Source organism: Camelus ferus, chromosome 18 (assembly GCF_009834535.1).
Source record: "Camelus ferus isolate YT-003-E chromosome 18, BCGSAC_Cfer_1.0, whole genome shotgun sequence".
NCBI classification, from domain to species: domain Eukaryota; kingdom Metazoa; phylum Chordata; class Mammalia; order Artiodactyla; family Camelidae; genus Camelus; species Camelus ferus.
This window is the reverse complement of record NC_045713.1, coordinates 27116776-27136886: the sequence shown is the minus strand read 5'-3', so window position 1 is coordinate 27136886 and position 20111 is coordinate 27116776. Positions and strand designations below refer to the sequence as shown.

General features: G+C 42.3%; 2 long non-coding RNA genes across 2 annotated transcripts in view; both read right to left on the bottom strand.

Moving 5' to 3' along the window:
• Nucleotides 1–20111, bottom strand: part of LOC116657583 — a 240720-nt gene that overhangs the window by 59129 nt on the left and 161480 nt on the right. The gene's annotated exons all lie outside the window — the stretch shown is intronic.
• LOC116657582 lies at nucleotides 9796–18600 on the bottom strand. The gene is made up of 3 exons (XR_004312743.1): nucleotides 18468–18600; nucleotides 18020–18024; nucleotides 9796–9807 (listed from the first exon to the last, which is right to left on the bottom strand). It is a non-coding gene; the product is annotated as an uncharacterized LOC116657582 (long non-coding RNA).

Genomic DNA, 20111 nt, shown 5'->3' with positions numbered 1-20111 from the left:
AATGGCCCATTAACATGTGAAAAGATGCCTAATCTCTCTCATAATTAAAGAAATGCAAATGAAAACAACTATGAGGCCTTAATATTTGCCTGACAGCCTGGAAAATATTAAGAGATGTGTAATATACAGTGTTAGTGAGAGCTTGACCACATGGTGAGTGTGAACGAAAATACCGCAACCATGTCAGTAAACAAAGAATGCTGAAACCAAGCCATCAGCGGCTGCCGCCACCCGCCAGCGAGGACAGGCCTGCAGCCCAGCCACTGCAGCCACTCACAGTGGTGCCCTCTGAGGGGACTCAGAATAAGAAAGGACAGGATACTGGCCATAGGTAGCTAGGAGCTGGTCAAAGGAATGAATTCAGTGAGCCCAAATGTTTGCTTCCTCCCATACAAAGAAAAGCACTAAATTCTTTAACTTGAGATGCCTGGTTTTCTTTAGCTAACAAGCAATCTTTTATTGTTCCAACTACGTGGTCTTTGTTTTAAAGCTCCTATATATCCTAGCTCCTCCCCTACCTCTTCAGAGCCGTCCCTCAGAGCCATCTGAGGGGTTGTCATCCCGGCTCGAGTCCTCCTGCCAAATAAAACGTTAACTCTCAACTTTTAGGCTGCACATTTATTTCAGTCGACACGAGTGTGTTAATCAAGGCACACTCTGGGAATGCAAGTTAGCCCCAACAGTACAGTATGTAAGACACCAATGCTATGATCTACCAGGAAGTTACTCTATACTTCTCCTTGCAGAAAAGCACAAGAAAGTTCATGGTGACACTGTTCATAAAAGAGAAAGATTGGAAACAACCTAAATAATATTCATCAACAGGAGTGCTGTTAAATTTTTAAAGTGGGTCAAGACTGGCTCGTTTTATAGATGACAGTATATACCGATTTAGGGGGAAAGAAGATACTAAGGCAGATCTGCATTATTTATTTGGAAATAGTAAGTGAAAGGTGCAATATACAGAATAGTGTGCTTAGTCTCATCCCTTTTATGTTTAAAGAAAAGATAGATTGACATACATATGCTTCTACGTGCATAAAAAATTTGTAAAAAATACATAAAAAACTAAAAACACTGGTTGTCTGTGGGAAGAGTAATGGGAGATCTGAGGTGGGGGGGTCGATTTCATTATTATATTTTCAAAATATTTTAATTTTTTTGTATTCATATTTTTAATACAATTTTGTTTAAAATGAAACAATAAACACCATTTCCCCAAAATGTACACTGAGTATTTTAAGTTCTACATCCTAGGACCAGGAGGAAGTCGTTAGATCCCAGGGTCCCCACTCCCTCACCCCAAATGGGAATTTTGCTGCTTCTTAATATCTAACCATAATGTATGGATCAGAATGAGAGTGGCCCTCTTACATCATTCAATGTGGGCAGTGGTGCCTCCCGGCCCACCAGCTACAGATAATTGCATTATGATGGCGTTCTCCCTCTCCCCAGGCTCTGTCCTCTGCACAGGGTTTTGGAGACAGAAAAATGGAGAGCTTTCAGCCTTGACTTTGAATGAAGCTTAAACCCCTGTGACCACGTGGAAAAGTGGGCAGGCAGAAACTCAGGTCCAAGAGCGTCCTGCTCTTTAGACTGGGGGACGAGATGCTTTACACACTCACAGCTTCTAATTAGAACGCGTTTCAAGTAAGGGCAAGACCGTGTGAAGCAAAGCAAAAAAAGTCGTCCTTCTCGCTTCAGTATGGAAAAATCCAAGACTACACGTTAAGATAATGTCTTTTCTTTTGCTTCCTTATGTTTACGATAATCCTTATCCATTTGAGACCATTTTATGCCTCATCTAGAGCTTAAAGCTTTCTTGCAAAAATCAGGTTTCTATCTATGGGTCATTGGCTAAAATTTCAACTTTCAGAAGCACTGGGGGAAAAATGATAATGGCAAACAGACACAGAAATAGAAGTGGTAGAAATAGTAGAAGTGAAAGTAGAGAAATAATAGTAGTAGATGTAGTAGAAATAATAAAAGTAGCAGATTCAAAAGAGGTTAACGTAGCTGTGACAAAGATTCTCTCACTGACTCAACCTGATGGAGGCTCTGCTCGATTCCTTTCCACCTAGGACTGACTTTGGGACTCCCATGTTTGTCTCTGCATTGTCAGATTTGAGCGAGACTCCTGCTAAGTTGGTCTAGTGAGAATCCTCCATCTTTCATATCTGATCCCCCTCAGTATCTAATCAGGTACCTCATCCCCTACCACAGCCCAGGTGATGTCTGATCACCCCGCCTTCCGCAAGAATCTTGTCAGGCTGGTTTAGCCAGAATCCTGCTTACCCTTCACGTTTCCTCTTAGTAATTTTCCATCCGTTGACCTTGGTAGTAGGATCCCTGATCCTTTGGTAGTAAAATCCTGCTTGCCCTGCTGTGTTCAGAGTTGAGTCCAATCTCTCTCCCCCACTGCAAGACCCCATTACAGGGGTCCCTACACCTAATCTGATGGCCCTCCTTGAATACAGTCTGCCTTACTGTCTTCAACAAGTATCGTGAATAATGATTTCTTTAACAGTGCATATATTAAAAGTAATAGTAGAAGTAAAAGTGATAGTGAAATTGGTAATACTAGTAACAATGGTAGCAGTTAGAGGAGGTGGAGGAGGAAGAAGAGATATAATAGAAATAGTAATAGTAATGGCAGTGACTCCTCCTGACATGGGAGGCAGTACAAAGTACAGTTGTCCCTTGTAGCCTACAGGGGATTGGTTCCAGGAGCACCCACAGTTATCAAATCCCTTATATAAAATGGCATGATACATTCATTTGTGTCCTATTTTAGATTCCACATATAAGTGATATCATTTGATATTTGTCTTTATCTGACTTACTTCACTTAGTATAATAATCTCTAGGTCCATTCATGTTGCCGCAAATGGCACTGTTTCATTCTTTTTTATGGCTGAGTAGTATTCCATTGTGTACTGTAAATCAACTATACTTCAGTAAAAATGAATAAATAAAATAAAGTACATACAATGGCGCAATACAATGACTCCAATTGGCCCTCTATCTGCTGTTGGTTGAATCGACAGATGCAAAACCCGAGGATACGGAGGGCTGACTATAGTGGTAAAAAGCTTAAAATTTGAAGTCACACAGACCTGAGTTCATGTGCACTGACCCAAATGTGCACTGACCAGTAGTGTGATCTGAATTTGCAAAGCCAAATATTCCTCATCTATACAATTAGCATAATAGAAGTGCCCATGGCACTAGTTATCTTGAAGATAAATACATAAGATTACATGTGTAAAGCTCTTAGAACAGTGCCTACTACCTAGTTCATGGTTGGTAAAAGTTAGCCACTGCTGTCATTCTCCTTGATATCATTGCTGTTGCAACTTGGCTAAAACCAATACCGCAAAGCCAGGCTCAGGTTCTGTATCAATCTGTCCTTATCTGCTGCTGGAGCAGTGTTCTGTGCCACGACCCTTGCCTGACCCTCTCCCACCCAGCCTCACTGGTCCAGCCACATTGGCCATCTTTGGCTTCTCAACCACAACAAGCTCCTCCTGGACATTCAAGGCTGGTGCTTCTTCTGTATGGGAGGCACTTCATGAACCCTGTCACTTGGCCAACTCGTCTTCATTCTCTGGATCCCAGGATAAAGGTCACCTCTTCAAATGCCATGACTATGTGCTCTCATAGTTCACCATACTTCTCCCCTGTTGCATTTATCATCAGTGTAGTTAACTATTTGTATGATTATTTGACTAATATCTGACTTTCCCTTTAGACCACTGCTCTGTGTGGTTAGGGACAATGTGTGTCATGCTCCCTGCTCTACTGCCACCATCTAATGCAGTGCCAGCCACATACTCAGCACTCACTATTTAAAAATAATTGTTCAACAGGTGGATATGTATCAAGATACATACCATTATCTTCATTCCATAGATAGGAAAATTTAGAAGGTTCAGTAACTTGCCTTAGGTTGCCAGGCAGTGAGTAAATGGTAGAGCTGGAATTTGAACCTAGTTCTATTTGGCTCCAAGGCCATTCTCCTCATCGTACCTTGTATCTCTTCCTAACAGTAGAAGACTATTATCGGGGGAGAGTATTTTAAGATATAGAGAACCAACAGGGCTTTGAGAAGCTGTGGGTTATTTTCCTTCATGATTGCAAAAGAGACTATGTATGAATCACTCCTGCCCTATCCCTGGCTTGAGGCATTTGTGATCGAAAACTGAGGGAGTATGAAAGAATAAAGTAGAAGATAATGAATAATGAAGGAGATAAATCATCAAATACTTTGAGAGGCCAAGAGACACGGATTATAGACTTTGATTGTGAATATTTTATTTAACATGTCTGAGCTGGTTGGGAAGTTTAAATTAGAAAGTAAGTATAAAGACCTAGCTCAAGCTGGGAGGTCAGAAACAGTAGCTGTCATTATTGATGTCAATTTTAAGTTAGCGGTAACACGTGTTGAAGACAGAGAACGACATGATCTAGTAGCGTTTCAAATTCATGATGTGGTTTAAGGAAATCGTAATTACTAGATAGATGGATGTCTGAATAGATGGATGGATGGATGGGTAAATAGAAGGATGGATAGATGGGAGAATGGATCGGAGGATGGATGGATGGATGGATGGATGGATGGACGGATGGATGGAGAGAGAATGTATTAGTCTGCTCAGGCTGCCATAACAGTACGACAGACTGGGTGGCTTAACCAAGAGAAATTTATTTTCTCCCAATACTATAGACTAGAAATCTGCACTACGGGTATCAGCAGGGCTGGTTTCTCCTGAGGCCTCTCTCCTTGACTTGTTGATGGCTGTCTTCACCCTATATAATCACATGATCTCCCTCCCCTCTGTGTACATCTGTGTACTAATCTCCTCTTTTAAGAACAGCAGTCGAATTGGACTAGGGCCCACCCTCATAACCTCATTGTAAGTTAAGTATCTCTTTAAAGACCCTATCTCCTAAGTAAGGTTACATTCTGAAGAATTAAGGGTTAGGACTTAAACATACGAATTTTAGGGGTACAAAATCCAGCCCATCACAGAGAGAAAGAAGGATAAATAGATAAATAGAAACGATAGATGGATGGAGAGAGAGATATGTAATAGACTAGACCTGTATCTTACATAAGGGCAGCTACCATCCTTCTTAGATTAGGTGAAGTGGTCCTACGATTTGCTCTCACAGCATGCCAAACTTTTCCTTGTTGCATTTATAATGATTGTTAACTCTTTGTATGGTTATTTGATTACTGTCTTTTTCCTTAGACCATGAGTTTCATGAGGGCAGGAACATGAATGTCTGCTCCTTGTTATCTCCTTACCTTTAAGCACTATTATTTTATGTTTAACCTTCTACTTACTCTCTAGGTATTCTTTTCCATGCCTTTGTTTTTCTTGAAACAACTGCACACATGGCTATTTAAATTAATTAAAATTAAGTAAAATTTAAAATTCAGTTCTTTGTTTGCTCTACTCACATTTCAAGGGCTCAGTAGCCACATGTAGCTACTGGCAAATGGATCAGACAGCATACATACACAAAATCTCCATCATTGCAGAAGGTTCTATCGGACTCCCCAGAATAGACCATTTCAGGACACTGTAGGTTTTCTAATAGTTAAATCCTCATCTGAGATATTCCTAACACTAATGTACATGGAAGTATTGCTTCTCTCAATGTTCAGAATCACCCAGCAAGTTCCATTTGAACTAAAGGAAGGCATTAATGCATTCCCAGGGGGGCCACCAAGACTCATTTCCCTACACACATGGCTTTGGATGGTTTTGGATGGTCACACAGTGTAACCTCACTGGGGCTCCTGGAATCCCCAAAGCCCAGCCTCTGCCTCCACAGTCATCCTCCTCTTCTCCATTGATCCTCTCCATGGCTGGATGTTGCATCCATATGGGGGTAGAGGAGCTGAGAGAGGAAAGGGAGAGAAAAGGAGGCTGGGTAATGGTGCTGTTGCTAAAGCCTCCTGATTCCCCAAATGTAGCAGTGCTGAGTGAGCAGGGACAAACAGCTCCTTTGAAGCTGGACATCCCCAGTTTAATTAGTTGAGCCAGCAGAGTGCAGTGACTTGACTGGCTTAAGTTCAGGATATTTCTGGGCAGCCAAAACTCAATTAGTGGATGTTAACTGCTCCGAAGTTACAAGACAGACTTGGAAATTCCACTGAAGCTCAAATTACATTTGGGTGGAATCTCCAGTTGTCAGGCTTGAGGACTCAAAAGGCAAAACAATAGGAAGAGCCAGAATCAGGAGGAAAAGTCAAAGCGAAGAGAAATGAAGACAATACAAGGCAGAATCCATTCAGTCAGAAGAAATGGCTCCCAAAAGTAGTCCTTGGGGATTAAAAACTAGGATTTACTGCTTCAACAAGCAGTTATTAAGCAGCAGAAGATGTGCTGTGTTAAGCACTCTGGAGAATATAGAGGACAGAGCCCCTGTGTTTTGATCAGACAGATCTGACTTAAAATCCTAGCCCTTCCACTCTCCAGCTGCTGGGCAGCATGTGTGAAGTCACGCAGCCTCACGGAGCTCCCAAGTTTGATGTGCGCACCTCAGAGCAGCATCTCGAAGAATCAGTGAGAGAAGGTCAGAGATGTGGAGCACCTCGCATAGCGCCGGAAGATGCCAGGGTCCTCACTGAAGATAAGGATGTGAATGGGCTTGCCCAGGAAGTGTGAAGAGAGAGGAGGGGCAGGGGCTCAACTCAAGCCCCCAAGAAACATTAGCATTCCTTGGAGAGGAAGGTGGCAGAGGAGAAGGCAAAGGATACTGGAGCAGCCAGAATGATCACAGAAAGACCAGGAAAGGGTAGAATTCCAGGGGCTAGTGAAGGAGAATGTTTCAAGATGCTCCCCAGAGGTAATAAAACAAACAAAGACTGAAAATGTCCAGTTATAACCATGCACAGCCATGAAAAGCGAGGTGATGCTAAAGCAGGTGTCACAGATGTTGGTGACATGTTGCTTCAAGGGAAGAATCATCTTACAAAGCATTTGTATATTTATAGATAAAAGCTGCTGATTGAGCAAGTATTTATTTAGCTTGTTCATTTAACAAATATTCACTGAGTTTCTACTTCATTCCACTGTTCAAAATGCTAGGGATATGGAGGGTGGGGGATGAGACCAGCCTCTCACGGTGTTTATATCCTACTGTGCATGTGTGTATGTGAGATACACACACACACACACACACATCTGTACCTCTGGTTGGAAATGAGATATATTTGATGGATGGTAAAGTTGGATAAAATCACATTTATGCATGTGCATATTGCCTATATTCTAATATATGGCAGGCTATGTACCAAACACCAATGATAATTCATGCAAGTGTGGGACAATGGCTGAGGGGTTCAGAGCTCAAGTTTTAGGGTCAGGCAAACTGAGTTCACTTTATTTTTGCCATCTACTAGCTGCCTAGCTAAGCAAGCCACTTGACTCCACTCAAATTGTTTTCTCTTCTCTAAAATGGAGATAGTAACAGTCCCGCCTCCCAGAGTTATGGTGAGAATACAGATGATATAATGCAAATATATGCCAAACTCAGTGTCTGGCATACATAGTAAGTATGCAATACATCTCAGCCATTACTTTTTAGTAAGTGTTTAGCTGGCCTGGATTTTATGATTTTTTTCTATAATACGGTTGTATTCCTTCTCTAATTAGAAAACATAATAGAAGATGTTTAAAATCAACATTTTTAGTGGAGAGCAAGGAGGGGCCAGTTGCCTGGAGACTAAATATTTGAAGGGGAGAAAAGGAAAGTCATACTGTATCACAACCAGATTGGGTCAAATATCTGCACTCTGCAAGTTTCTAGATTTAAAAGTCAATGAAATGCTTTGCTGGACACCTGAAACTAATATTGTAAATCAACTACACTTCAATAAAAAAATAAAATAAAAGTTTTAAAGTCAGTGAAAGAAGGAAAAAAGTCAATAAAAGAATCTGCCAATGAAAAAATCTGGTAACAATCTTAAACCTTTTCAGTTTTTCCAATAAATGAAACCCAGTAATAACAAAATGTCTTAGCCACTGAGCCGTGTGGCCACAAGTGTAGCAGCATAATAGGTCATTGAATTAGTTGATTTCAAATAGCCCTTGGATGGTGGTCATGCCAATTTCCCTCCTCACGCAGGAATCTTCTCTAAGACAGCTCTGAAGGATGGGAATTGAGTTGCTGGTGGAGCTACTTTTTATTCAGCAATGATTATTTCCAGGCACTGAGCTCTCACCTATTTATCGGACGGCAGGCACCCTAAGTGATCTTTCTGAAGCCTGTATCAGGTCTCCCCACCCCCACCCCCATGTCTTCCCATCACATTTGGACTACAGCCCAGCTCCTTTCCCTAGCTTGCAAAGAAAGGCACCATGACTGCTTCTCTGGACGAATCTCCTTCCAGGCTCCCCTGATCTAGTACACTCCACCCTCTGGCTGTCTTCCAGGCTTCAGCTCATTTCCTACTGAAGCTCATATACCAGCTCTTCCCTGGAACGCTTCCCTCCTAGGTCAGCACACAGGCACTCTTCATTACCATCCGGGTCTCAAATATTCAAAATGCCCCATCTTTCTCCTTCCTTGACACTTGATCTAAAATAAGACCCTTCCCCTGATCACCCTCTGCCACATTTCTCCTGCTCTCTGTCTTCATGGCCCTAATTACGACCAGGAGCTATCTTACATTTCAAGTCAGTTTCCCTAGAAGCAGAGCCTGGGGATTCTTGTGTAACTGACTGGCTTCCTAAGGGGGAGGCACTTGGGAGAAACTTGTAAGGGAGTCCGGAAGGCAGGAGACGACGTGGGAAAAGCTGAGCAAAAAAATGTAGTTCAGGCGACAGGTTGCCTCAGCCCTCGGGGAGCTCTGGAGCAGGAAATGAACCGCTGAATTTGTCCTGCCTTGAGGCAAAAGGAGCTGTCTTTTTGTAGCCCCGTTATCAGTCAGTCAGAGACTGAGAGCTGCCCGGCGGTCGGGGTGGGGGGAGCCTATGAACTCTGAGGCAATCCCAGTTCCACAATGGGAAGCCTTTGCTGGGGATTGTAGGTGTGAGCTGGAAGGCCGGCAGCAAGGCTGGGAACAGCACACCAGCTGCACTGGCGACTTGATGTTCATTCATTATTTTAATTGACTCGTGTCTGTCTACCCTCCTGGACTTTAAGCTCCAAGAGGGCAAGGACAGTATCCACTTTGTTCACTGTGTGTGACTCCGTGAAGACATTATAGGCACTCAGTAAAAACTGGTTACATGTCCAAAGAATTCATTAATAAGTTAAGACACTAACTCATTCTTACCTAGCTGATCGTTACAATCACCCTGGGAGGCTGGACCTTTAAGTTTGAGCTCTTTCCAGGCTCAGCTCCAAGCTTGTCCTCCCACTTGAAAGCCAGTTAATCAAACAGCCTGGATAGAAAGAAATCAAGAGGGCGAACTTCACTCTAGCTTCGACCTTGAGCCTTTCTCCCTATTCCCTATTACTTTCCATGACCCTCACACATGGGTTTCCTTTTGTTTTTCAAATTATTTATTCACAGCATCTCTAAACATGAGACCAAAGAATCACAAAGAATCAGTGTGCCACCCCTGCACTGTTTTCCTCAATGCTTCATTTTGCTTCCACGCACGTTACGAATATTTTAAAAGGAAACCTTGGTCATCATGAGTACACCTGATGAGGGCTTCTGGGCAGCTGCTAACCGTATGACTTAGCATGCATCAAGGTTACACAGCATTTTCATATTCAAAGCTAAGTGGAATAAATTGTCTAGCCCACAGGAATATTTGAGAATGCAGTCTCCATTCATTGCTAGGGACTTGTCAGATGAGTGAAGAAGAATTCTCTAAGACCTCATTCTTCTAAGAGTGACTTGTGCACTTGCAGAGCGTCACCACCTGGGAGCTTGTTAGAAACGCAGACTCTCCGGCCTCAGCCCAGACCTGCTAAATCAGAACCTGTACCTTAAGCAGGTCTCCAGGTGACATGCCTGCACATCAGAGTTAGAGAAGCATCACCTAAGACAACGGCAGGTGCCCCTTCTTACTGTCCTTCCTTTGGTGAAGCTGATTCTTTTAGAACATCCCTGTTAATTCCCTCGATTCCACCTGCTGAGACATGGAAGACCATAATAGGGACCCAGCTCTCTTCTCTGGTCTGTAAAATTAAAAAAAAGAAAAAGAAGAAGCTTGGGATCTTTAAATTGAGATACTTGTCTTGGATCCAGATTTTTAGAAAGGGGTAGCAGAAAGAATGTCTTCTTCTGGAATGGTGACCATCGTCAGAGTCACCACCTCGACCTGATCTCCTTTCAGAGAGAGAAACTCCTCGGGCATGCGGACTGATTCTCACTTGGTCTTTGCCAGATAATCCAGAGGCCCTCCAGTGGCCAGCTGGCCAGGGGCAAACTGTAGATCAGAAAGAAAGGGGTGGCTGGCTGCCACTGAGGGACTAAAGGGTCATCAGTGTCGGTACTTTGAAATCCAGGAAGAGCGTCTAAATGGCATGGACTACAGATTTTAAAGTTTCCCTACCACAGGGATGCTGCTTCAGCATCCTGGACCAAAGCCCTGGAATCTGAATTTTTAAACATTTCCACGGTCAGATTAGGAAGCAATGAATTTGGTAATTACTGTAAAATGGAACTTTCCAAACTTGATGATTTTTTTCCAATCACACAGAACACTTATTTTAAAATGCTAATCCCCAGGCTCCTCTCCTGGGGAATCTAATTTAGGGGGACCCAAGAATCTGTAAACCCCTGAACCAACTCTTACTCCCTGCAGCAGAAAAGGCTCTAAATTTCACCATCAGCTCCTTTTGTGCTCCTTGATTTTGTTACCCCGAATTCCTGCAAGATTTAATTTCTTCATCTGAACAATGGGTATATAAAACTATCCACTTCAAATTTATTTACAAAACAGAAGCAGACTCATGGACATAGAAAACAAGCTTACAGTTCCCAGGGGGAAGGGGGAGGGAAGGATAAATTAGGGGTTTTGGATTTGCAGATACTAACTACTATATGTAAAATAGATAAACAGCAAGGTCCTACTGTATAGCACAGAGGACTATATTCAATAGCTTGTAGAAACCTACAATGAAAAAGAATGTGAAAAGGAATATATGTATGTATGTGTATGACTGAAACATTAAGCTGTACACCAGATGCTGACACAACATTGTAAACTGACTATACTTCAATAAAAAATATTTAAATTAAAAAAACTATGCATTTCAAAGGCTGGTGTTAATCTACGTGGATGTGGTTGGTAATTCTATCAAGTGCTGTGCACAGGTATAAGGAATTCCAATTTTCAACTGGCTTCACTGCAATGTCTCCTTACTTATATCTGGGAACAACTGCATAATCTGCAGGGTCCAGTGTAGAAGGGAAACACGGGGCTCCTCGTTAAAAATGTAGTAAGAATTTGAAGATGGTGACAGCAGAGCATTAAATCAAGCACGGGGTCCTTCTGAGGGTGGGGCCCTCTGAGGGTGCACAGGTCACATACTCATGAGCTGGCCCTGCTTGTTGGATCAACTGACTGGAAATCAGTCCTGCCAAGGAAACTGGGTTAGCGACAGGAAGAGACAACGACAAGAGTCATGTGAGCCTCGCATGTGAGAAGCACTTAACAGTTTTACAAAGCTCCTCCATATACAATGGCTTGTGAATTTCAAACTGGCTTGGTTATCAGCTCACCTGGGAGATTGTTAAAAACCCACAATCCTGGGCTTCTCTCCTAAAGATGTCTAACTAGCAGTCCTGGGAGGAGGGCCAGCAATCTGTATTTTTAACAAACTTTACTTTAACAGGTCTTTATGGTCAAGAAAGTGCTGGAGTACTTTTAGGAAACTATCCGATTCTCACACAAACCTGTGGAGTGATGTACGCAGGCATCTTTAGTGATTCACAATTTTTAAAGGTTACCCTCCTTTCATAGTTATTATTAAATATGGGCTATATTCCCTGTGTTGTAAATATATCCTTGTAGCTTATTATTTTTTTTGAAGCAGAGTTGATTTACAGTGTTGCTGACCATCTATTTTGTTTTTTTTTTAGCAGCTGTGAAATGATTCATATTTCTTTTATGAAAGCACAGTTTACAATGTTGTGTTAATTTCTGGTGTACAGCATAGTGATTCAGTTATATATATGTGTGTATATATATATATGTGTGTGTATGTGTGTGTATATATATATATATATTCCTTTTCATGTTCTTTTTCATTATAGGTTACTGTAAGATATTGCATATAGTTCCCTGTGCTATACAGTAGGACCTTGTTGTTTATCTATTTTATATACAGTAGTTTGTATCTGCTAATCTCAAACTCCCAATTTATCCCTTGCCCCCTCCGTTTCCCCCTTGGTAACCATGTTTGTCTTGTATGTCTGTGAGTCTATTTCTATTTTGTAAATAAGTTCATTTGTGTCAGTTTTTAAAACTTCCACATATGAGTGATATCATATGGTATTTTTCTTTTTCTTTCTGGCTTAATTCACTTAGTAGGACAATCTCCATGACCACCTATTTTTAAATTGCAGCCCATACCCTGACTCTCTCAATCCCCCTGACTCACAACCATTAATATTCCTATGTCACCGACTCTTCAAAGGTACTAAATAATTTAACCCATTTATTATGTTTGTCCATGACCCGGCCACTAGAATGCAAGCTCTGTGAGGACAAGAATTTTTGTCTCTTACCCATCACAACGTCTGGAACACCTAGCACAGTGCCCAGCCCAGAGCAGATGCCCAATAAATGTTTGTTGAATAAATGAGCATGTTGATTCACTCAACAAACTGGTATGTCCCGGACCCCGTACCCAACACTAACAATGCAAAAACGAACGAGACTCCCTCTCTGCCCCTCGGGAAGCCCACAGTCCACTGTAAGCAAAGGACCAAGGCACAAATAAGTAAAGCTGGGAAGGGAGGGGTCAGCCTAGGAGAGGCGGGTGCAAGATGTGTGCAGGGTGTGCACAAGGCATGCACGTGCAGGGGCACACGTGAGGGAAGAGCAGACTCATCCCAGGGGCCAGGGAAAGCTTCAGAGGGCAGCTGGCGCTGGAGTTGGGCTGGAGGATAACTGGAATTTTGACAAAGGGAATCTGTAGAGGGAGGTGAGCCCTCTCCAGACAGAGGGGTCAGCAAGTCTAAAGCACATCAAATTCAAATTGTGTTCAGGAGGACAGCAAGCAGTGGGACAAAGGATGTGAGGCTGTGTGTGTGTGTGTGTGTGTGTGTGTGTGTGTGCGCGCGCGCGCACATGTGTAAGGAATAAGTAAGGCAAGGCTGTACTGAAAAAAAAAAAAAGATGCCCTAGGGTTGGATGGACTGGGGTTAAAATTCCAGCTCAGCTCTCCCCAGCATGGGCTGGGTCCCATATTGCCCTGTCCAACAGCTCTCTACCCCCACAAGACTATCTCCTCCATTCTCTGCCTTCTCGGGTTCCTTTATCCTCAGATCCTCCCCCTATTTTGTAAGGCAATTTAGCCTTGGACCCATCTTCATATTCATAAACATAAAAAAATACCTCTGTTGAAATCAACTGTCAACTATTCCAAGACTGGGTCTCTACACAGCACCAAATACCAGACAGAAGCGTTAACACTTCAGACACTCCCTCTTCTTTTCCACACCAGTCTTTCTTTCACCCTTCCTATGACATACACAGCCACCCCATCCTCATCCCCCCGAAGGCTCATGGGCGACAGTCCCTTTGGGTTTGTAGGGTTCCAAATACTGTTATCATCGGTTACACCTAGTTATTTCACTCAGTCTTCATGCAACCCCACAAGGTAGAGATTATTACCCCATTTTTTCAGAAGAGGAAACTGAAGCCCAAGGTCACCTAGTACACAAATGGCAGAGCTGGAACAAAAGCTCAGGTCTGAGTCCAAGGATAAAACAGTTCTTACCCCACATCAGTGAGAAACAGAACAGGACAAGGCCTGTCTTACAATCAAGAGATTATAGGCTGATATTTCAAGGAGACTGAAGATTCCAAAACACAGCAGAGGGAGGTTCTTCCCCCTCTCCTTTCCCTGCGCCCATATTAAATATTAATTCCCTCTGTCTTTGCAAATAGAAAAGTTGACTAAGACACACATCATAAAAAATGCAAGGGAAAGTTTCATTCTAATTTCAGCTTTTGTATCAGAAATGCATTCGGGTGACATCCCTTCCTGCCGCTGGGGTTGAACATTTGATCCCCTTTGCCCTTGGTCAGTGTTTTCCGGAAGAACATGGGTGTCCTTGGAGCAGCAAGAGATCCAGGACACAGTGCCATCAGGCGTCTGACAACCCCAGCTCCAGGCATCAACAAACACTGTCCTTTAAATATTTTTAGGAGGCAAGAGGACCTAAGAAGGAGTCCTTCCTGTCCGACGGTTATCTAAATCTCAGGAGAGGGGCCAGGAGGAGCGGCTAGGGCAGGGGGGTTCAAGGGACCCACCAGGACGAAGGAAGGCCATTGACTGCAGCTTCCTGAAGGGACTTTTTTTTCAAGCCTGAATTCCATCATCTCTGTTGGGTTTCACAAAATAAGTTTTCCTGTTTTGTTTTTTTTTTTTTCCCTTGAAAAGATATGTATTCACGGCAGGAAATTTCAAAGATGTGAGCGTGCAAAAAGGAGATAAAAGTTAACTCTAATCCAAGAAATGCCTGAGAATGATAAACACCCAAGTTACAGTAGTGTTTACCCCTAAAGGGAAGGAATGGAGTGTAATAGGAAAGTCATACTATACAGGAATCTTCAATTGTTTTGGTAACGTTTTATTTTGGGGGCTAAGTATTGGATACGTGGATATCAGTTACACTTTTTCTTTAATATTTTTTTCAGTATGTCTCAAATAATGCAGAATACATTTTTAAGGCATCTGTTACATTCATCATTGAAAATTCAGTGCCCAGCACAGCCCCTGCTACATAGTAAATACCTACCAAATATTTCCTGAATGAATGAGTGAATGAGAACAGCGTGTTGCCTCTGACCTTGAGTGTCCCCTCATCTAGAAATTAGAGCTGGCAGTGTCTATTCTTGAAGTTACGAGAGGGGGTTAAATCCTACCACTTAGAAGCACCATCTTGATAAATATTCATCCAAGATTTTCACTTTTTGAAAACATGGATTTTTTTTAACTTTTTAAAAACAGGATCATGCAGTATATACTGCTCTGTAATCAGACACAATCTTTGCTCATCCTTTAAATTCTTTTCCTCATTATTTTAGTGGGTCCATATTATTCCATCATCTGAGTGAATCTCCTTTGAGTTTTGTAACAGTCAACATCCTTAGCTGTTGAGAAGGACTGGATGGTGTTAGAATGACTCCAAGAGTCAGAAAGGAGGATTAGTTATACTCCTCCAAGGTTGATTCCAATTTAAATTCGTCTGCGTTAGGGAACACTGACAAGGTTGGGGACCCCTCCTTTTTTAGCTTTCTAGGGAAGTTCAGTCTCAGACATCCCCTGTCTTGGCTTCCACTTAACTGCAGAATAAATTGCAAATTTCTAGGACCTCTCACAGTCTGGCCTCCCACCAGCCACTGCTTCTTTTCCCCCCGGACACACCATCAACCAGCCACATGGTCATGTCCAACACTGGTTCACACACAGCTCCTTCCTGGCCCAGGTCGATTGCACACACCACTGCCTCCACCCGGAGCACTTTGTCCCCAGCTTCTTCTCATTCTTTGGTCTCAGCTGAATGTCACTTCCTCAGAGAGGCTTTCCTGAACCCTTAATTCGAAGCAGGTTCCCTCTCATCCCCTCTGACATTATTCTGTCCTTTCCCTTCACAGCCTTTGCTCTACTGCAGTAATCAAATAATTAATCTGCACATTTATTTGTCCAATGCTTGTCCTCCTTACTGAGGACTCTAAGCTCCATGAGGACAGGAAAGAACTGCCTCTATTCTTTGTTTTTTGGTTTTTTTTTAATATTGAAATATAGTTTACAATGAATGTTGTGTCGTGATTTATAATGCTGTGTTAGTTTATGGTGTACAACACAGTGATTTGGTTATACAATTATATATACATTCCTTTTCATTCTAGGTAATTACATGATACTGAATGTAGGTCCCCGTGCTCTACAATAGGACCTCGTGCATCTGTCTTGGTCATTGCTGAGTACACGTTTCTGGCACGGCCCCTGCTGCCCGTGGGTACCTAATAAATCTTGAATGAAAAAAAACACATCACTTGACTGTGTATTACTGACCTCTAGGCTTCAATCTCCCTTCATCTACAAAATAGGGCTGGCAATATCTGTCCCGCAAATTACTCTGAGAGCAAATGCACCCGTTAACATAGCGTGTCTCACTGGGCAGAGTTAACGATGAGAAATGGTTCTCCCCAGCCTGGTCGTTTTGCACCTCAAACACTCCTGGTCTTAGTCCTTAAAGAGGGGTAACCAGCCACTCTACTAAAAATCTGGGTTTCTTCGCTCTTTTGAAGGCAGGTACATATGAGAACACTGGAATATTCATTTTAATATAATCCCTTTGAACTTTCAAAGTGCATAGGATAGAAAGCAGGATGACACACAGAATTTTACCTTTTCCTCTAGCTAAACTGCTATTTACAAAGGTCGGTTGCTCTCGGTTAGTTCAGAAAACCTTTCCAAGGCTTAGGCGGCTAATTACAGCTGCTCTGGGCCCGTGGAACCTGCACCGCACTCAGACACCAATAGCTGTGACCACTCAGGGAGGGAGTAAGTGTCGCTCAGGCATGCCAGGCTGAATGCCAGTGACCCCAGCCACCGATGTTTCCATCAGTCGGCTGCCCCCACTCTCACGGCCCATGTGCAACAGTTTATACCAGTGGAGTGGAGGGGACAGTATATACTTCATCCATTCAGTCCTCAAACAGCCAACAGCTGTGGATCACCCGCTATATGCCAAGTTGTGTACCGGATGCTAAGAAAGGATACAGCTGTGAACAAGGCAGGTAAGACCTCTGCTCTCAAAGAACTTACGTCTTCATGAGAAGAAACCAAAGACGGACAAATGAAAGAAGAAAATGAAGAAAAAGGTCGTGCAGAGATGAGGGCTCTTTCAGGCAAGTAAAAGTGGAGCGAGGGAAGAGAATGAGAGGCAGGCTGTTTGACATTGGTTGAGAAGGTAAAATTTAACCTGAGATCTGAACAGCAAGAAGAAATCAGCTCCACAAAAGCCTTAAGGAAGCGCGTTGGAGGAAGAAGGAATGGGTAGTGCAAAGGCCTTGGGGTAGGAACTTTAGATTTTTGGAACCTTAACAAGTGAATGGAGGAGGAAATACAAACAGTCAGGATGTAGAGGATTGACCTTGTAAGCGGTGGTAACATTTTCATTTTATACTAAGGGGCATGGGAAGCCACTGGATAGTTTAGCAAGGGAGTAATATGATTTGAGTTATGTTTTTGAAAAAAAAAAACTTTGGCCACTTCACTGTGTGAAGGTTATATTACAGGGGCAGGTGTACAAGTAATGAGACCACTCAGGAGGCTGTTGCAATAATCTAAATGAAAAGTATGTGGCTTAGGGAAAGACGTCACAGACAATTCCTGTCCACCATGGGCTTACAGTCAGTTAAGGTAAACTTTTAAACCCACAGAGGAAGGACATTAATCCTAAAGTTTAACAACAAAATTAAATTATCAGTTAATTTGGACAGGGAAGTGCAAACCTCCTGTCTTTCCTGTTGGAAGCGGTGGTATGCAAATAATCTTCCTTTTCTTCCCGCCCTCAATCATCAGCTCTATCACCCCGCGGCCACAGCAACTGATGGGATGGGGGATCTTGGCAGCCTTCACCCAATAACTCAATATGTTAGGTAAAGAATCTAAAACATATCAAAGATCAGTCATCAACATTTGGATGAAAGAAACTGAGACTCACCCCTAAAAGTATCAGAAAAGGAATATTTAAAATATATGTGTATATATACATATATGTGTATGTGTATATATATGCATATATATGTATGAGAGAGAGAGAGAAATAGGGGCTCCCTTTTCTCCACATCCTCACCAACACTTGTTATTTCTTCTCTTTTTGATAACAGACATTCTGACAAGTGTGAGGTGATGTCTCATCATGATTTTAATTGGCTGATGATTAGTGATACTGAGGTTTTCGTGTGGGTGCCTCTTGGCCATTTGTATGTCTTCTTTGGAAAAATGTCTGTTTGGTTCCTCTGCCCATTTTTTAATCAAATTGTCCGGTTTTTCTGATACTGGGTTGTATGCATTTTTTATATATTCTGGATTTAACCCATTATCAGATATATGGTTTTCAAACATCTTCTCCCTCGTCCACTGTTGGTGGGAATGTAATATGGAAATGGTATGAAAGTTCCTCAAAAAATTAAAAATAGAACTACCATATAATCCAGCAATTCCATTTCTGGGTATTTATCTGAAGAAAAGAAAGACACTTATTCAAAAAGACATATGCACCCCTATGATCACTGTGGCACTTGTTTTCAATAGCTAAGATATGCAAGTAACTGAAGTGTCCATCAATAGATAAATGGAAAAATAAGATGTGAGATACACACACACACACACACACACACACACACACAATGGAATATTACTCAGGCATAAAAAGAACGAATCTTGCCATTTGTGACAATATGAATGGACCTAGAGGGTATCATGCCAAGGGAAGTTAAGTCAGACAGAGAAAGACAAACACAATATGATTTCACATATATGTGGAAGCTAGAAAATAAAGCAAATAAACATAAAAGAGAAACAGACTCATTGATGCAGGGAAAAAACAGGTGGTCTCCACAGGGGAAGGAGGCGGGGAGATGGGCAAAACAGATCAAGGAGGACTAAGAGGCACACATTTCCAGCTATAAAATAAATACGTCACGGGGAGGTAATGTACAGCATTAGGAATACAATGAATAGTGCTGTCGTAACTTTCAGTGACGAGAGATGGTCACTAGCTTTACGGTGATGACATCTTGTAATGTAAATGAATGTTGAATCACAATGTCGTACACCTGAAACTAATATCATAGTCAATGTCCACTATAGTTCAATTAAATATATACATATTTGAGTGAGTGGAGACGTGACTTAAAATGAACGTGGTGTCTCTCAAATGCCTGGGTTTGGTAAACCCTTTTACCAATTTCTCAGATGTCTGAATTGAGACACTGTTCTTCTTGCCTCTAGGAGAAGAATTCTGAGACATCAGAATCAGAAAGGGAGGGAGAGGGAGGGGGAGGGGGAGAAGCTAAACAGACTACTCTGCTCTTGTCCCTACTCTGACCATGTGAAAAGGCCATTATCATTTATCACAAAACCAGGGCTCTCATGTCTCAGGTCACAGCAAGAAGCAACTCACGAATCTGCCCCACAGGAAATTTATTATAAATCAGTATTAAGCTAAGACTTGGAATCGATTCAAGGTAAGCCCTTCAAATAGTCTCACGTGCTTCCCAACCTCAGAGCAAAGTCCCCGTGTGGGAGCTAGTCTAAAATTTAAACACACACACACACACACACACCACACACATACTCCTTCAGCTCCAAGATAGGACTTCTCAGATAAGGTTCTCAAATTTAATACAAGTTTTCAAGTTTGAGGAACCTTTTTATCTTAAATGAAACATCTTGACAAGCAAAGAAAGCGATCATGTCTGGATGCCCGTAAACTGTGATTTCTCCCCGTATATGTGTGGTGTGCCTGCAGGAGCATGACCTTCTCAAGAGGAAGATGTCAAACTTAGCTGCCTCATCTCCCCACCTTATCCTCTGCCACTGTTGCTTCTCTCTCTCCACATAATAGTCCTCTCCCACCAACCAAGGACAGATCAAAGGGAAATTCAAGTTCCCCGCACTTTGGGAATGCCTTTCTTCTTTGCAACCCTACAGAAAAAAAAAACAAAATTACTCTTACTCTATGCTCCCCCAGGAGAATGTTTAAGTTGAAAGCCTGACTGAGTCTCAGGGACATGGAGGAGCCGCTAAACCACTGACCTTTGGCGGGGACCAACTTTAATTTCATATACCTGCTTATAGAATGTTGCAGGAGCAGGAGAGAGAGGGACCAGAGAGGAGAGAGTCGGATGCCAATTCAAAGACCGATTCTATACTGCTGCATT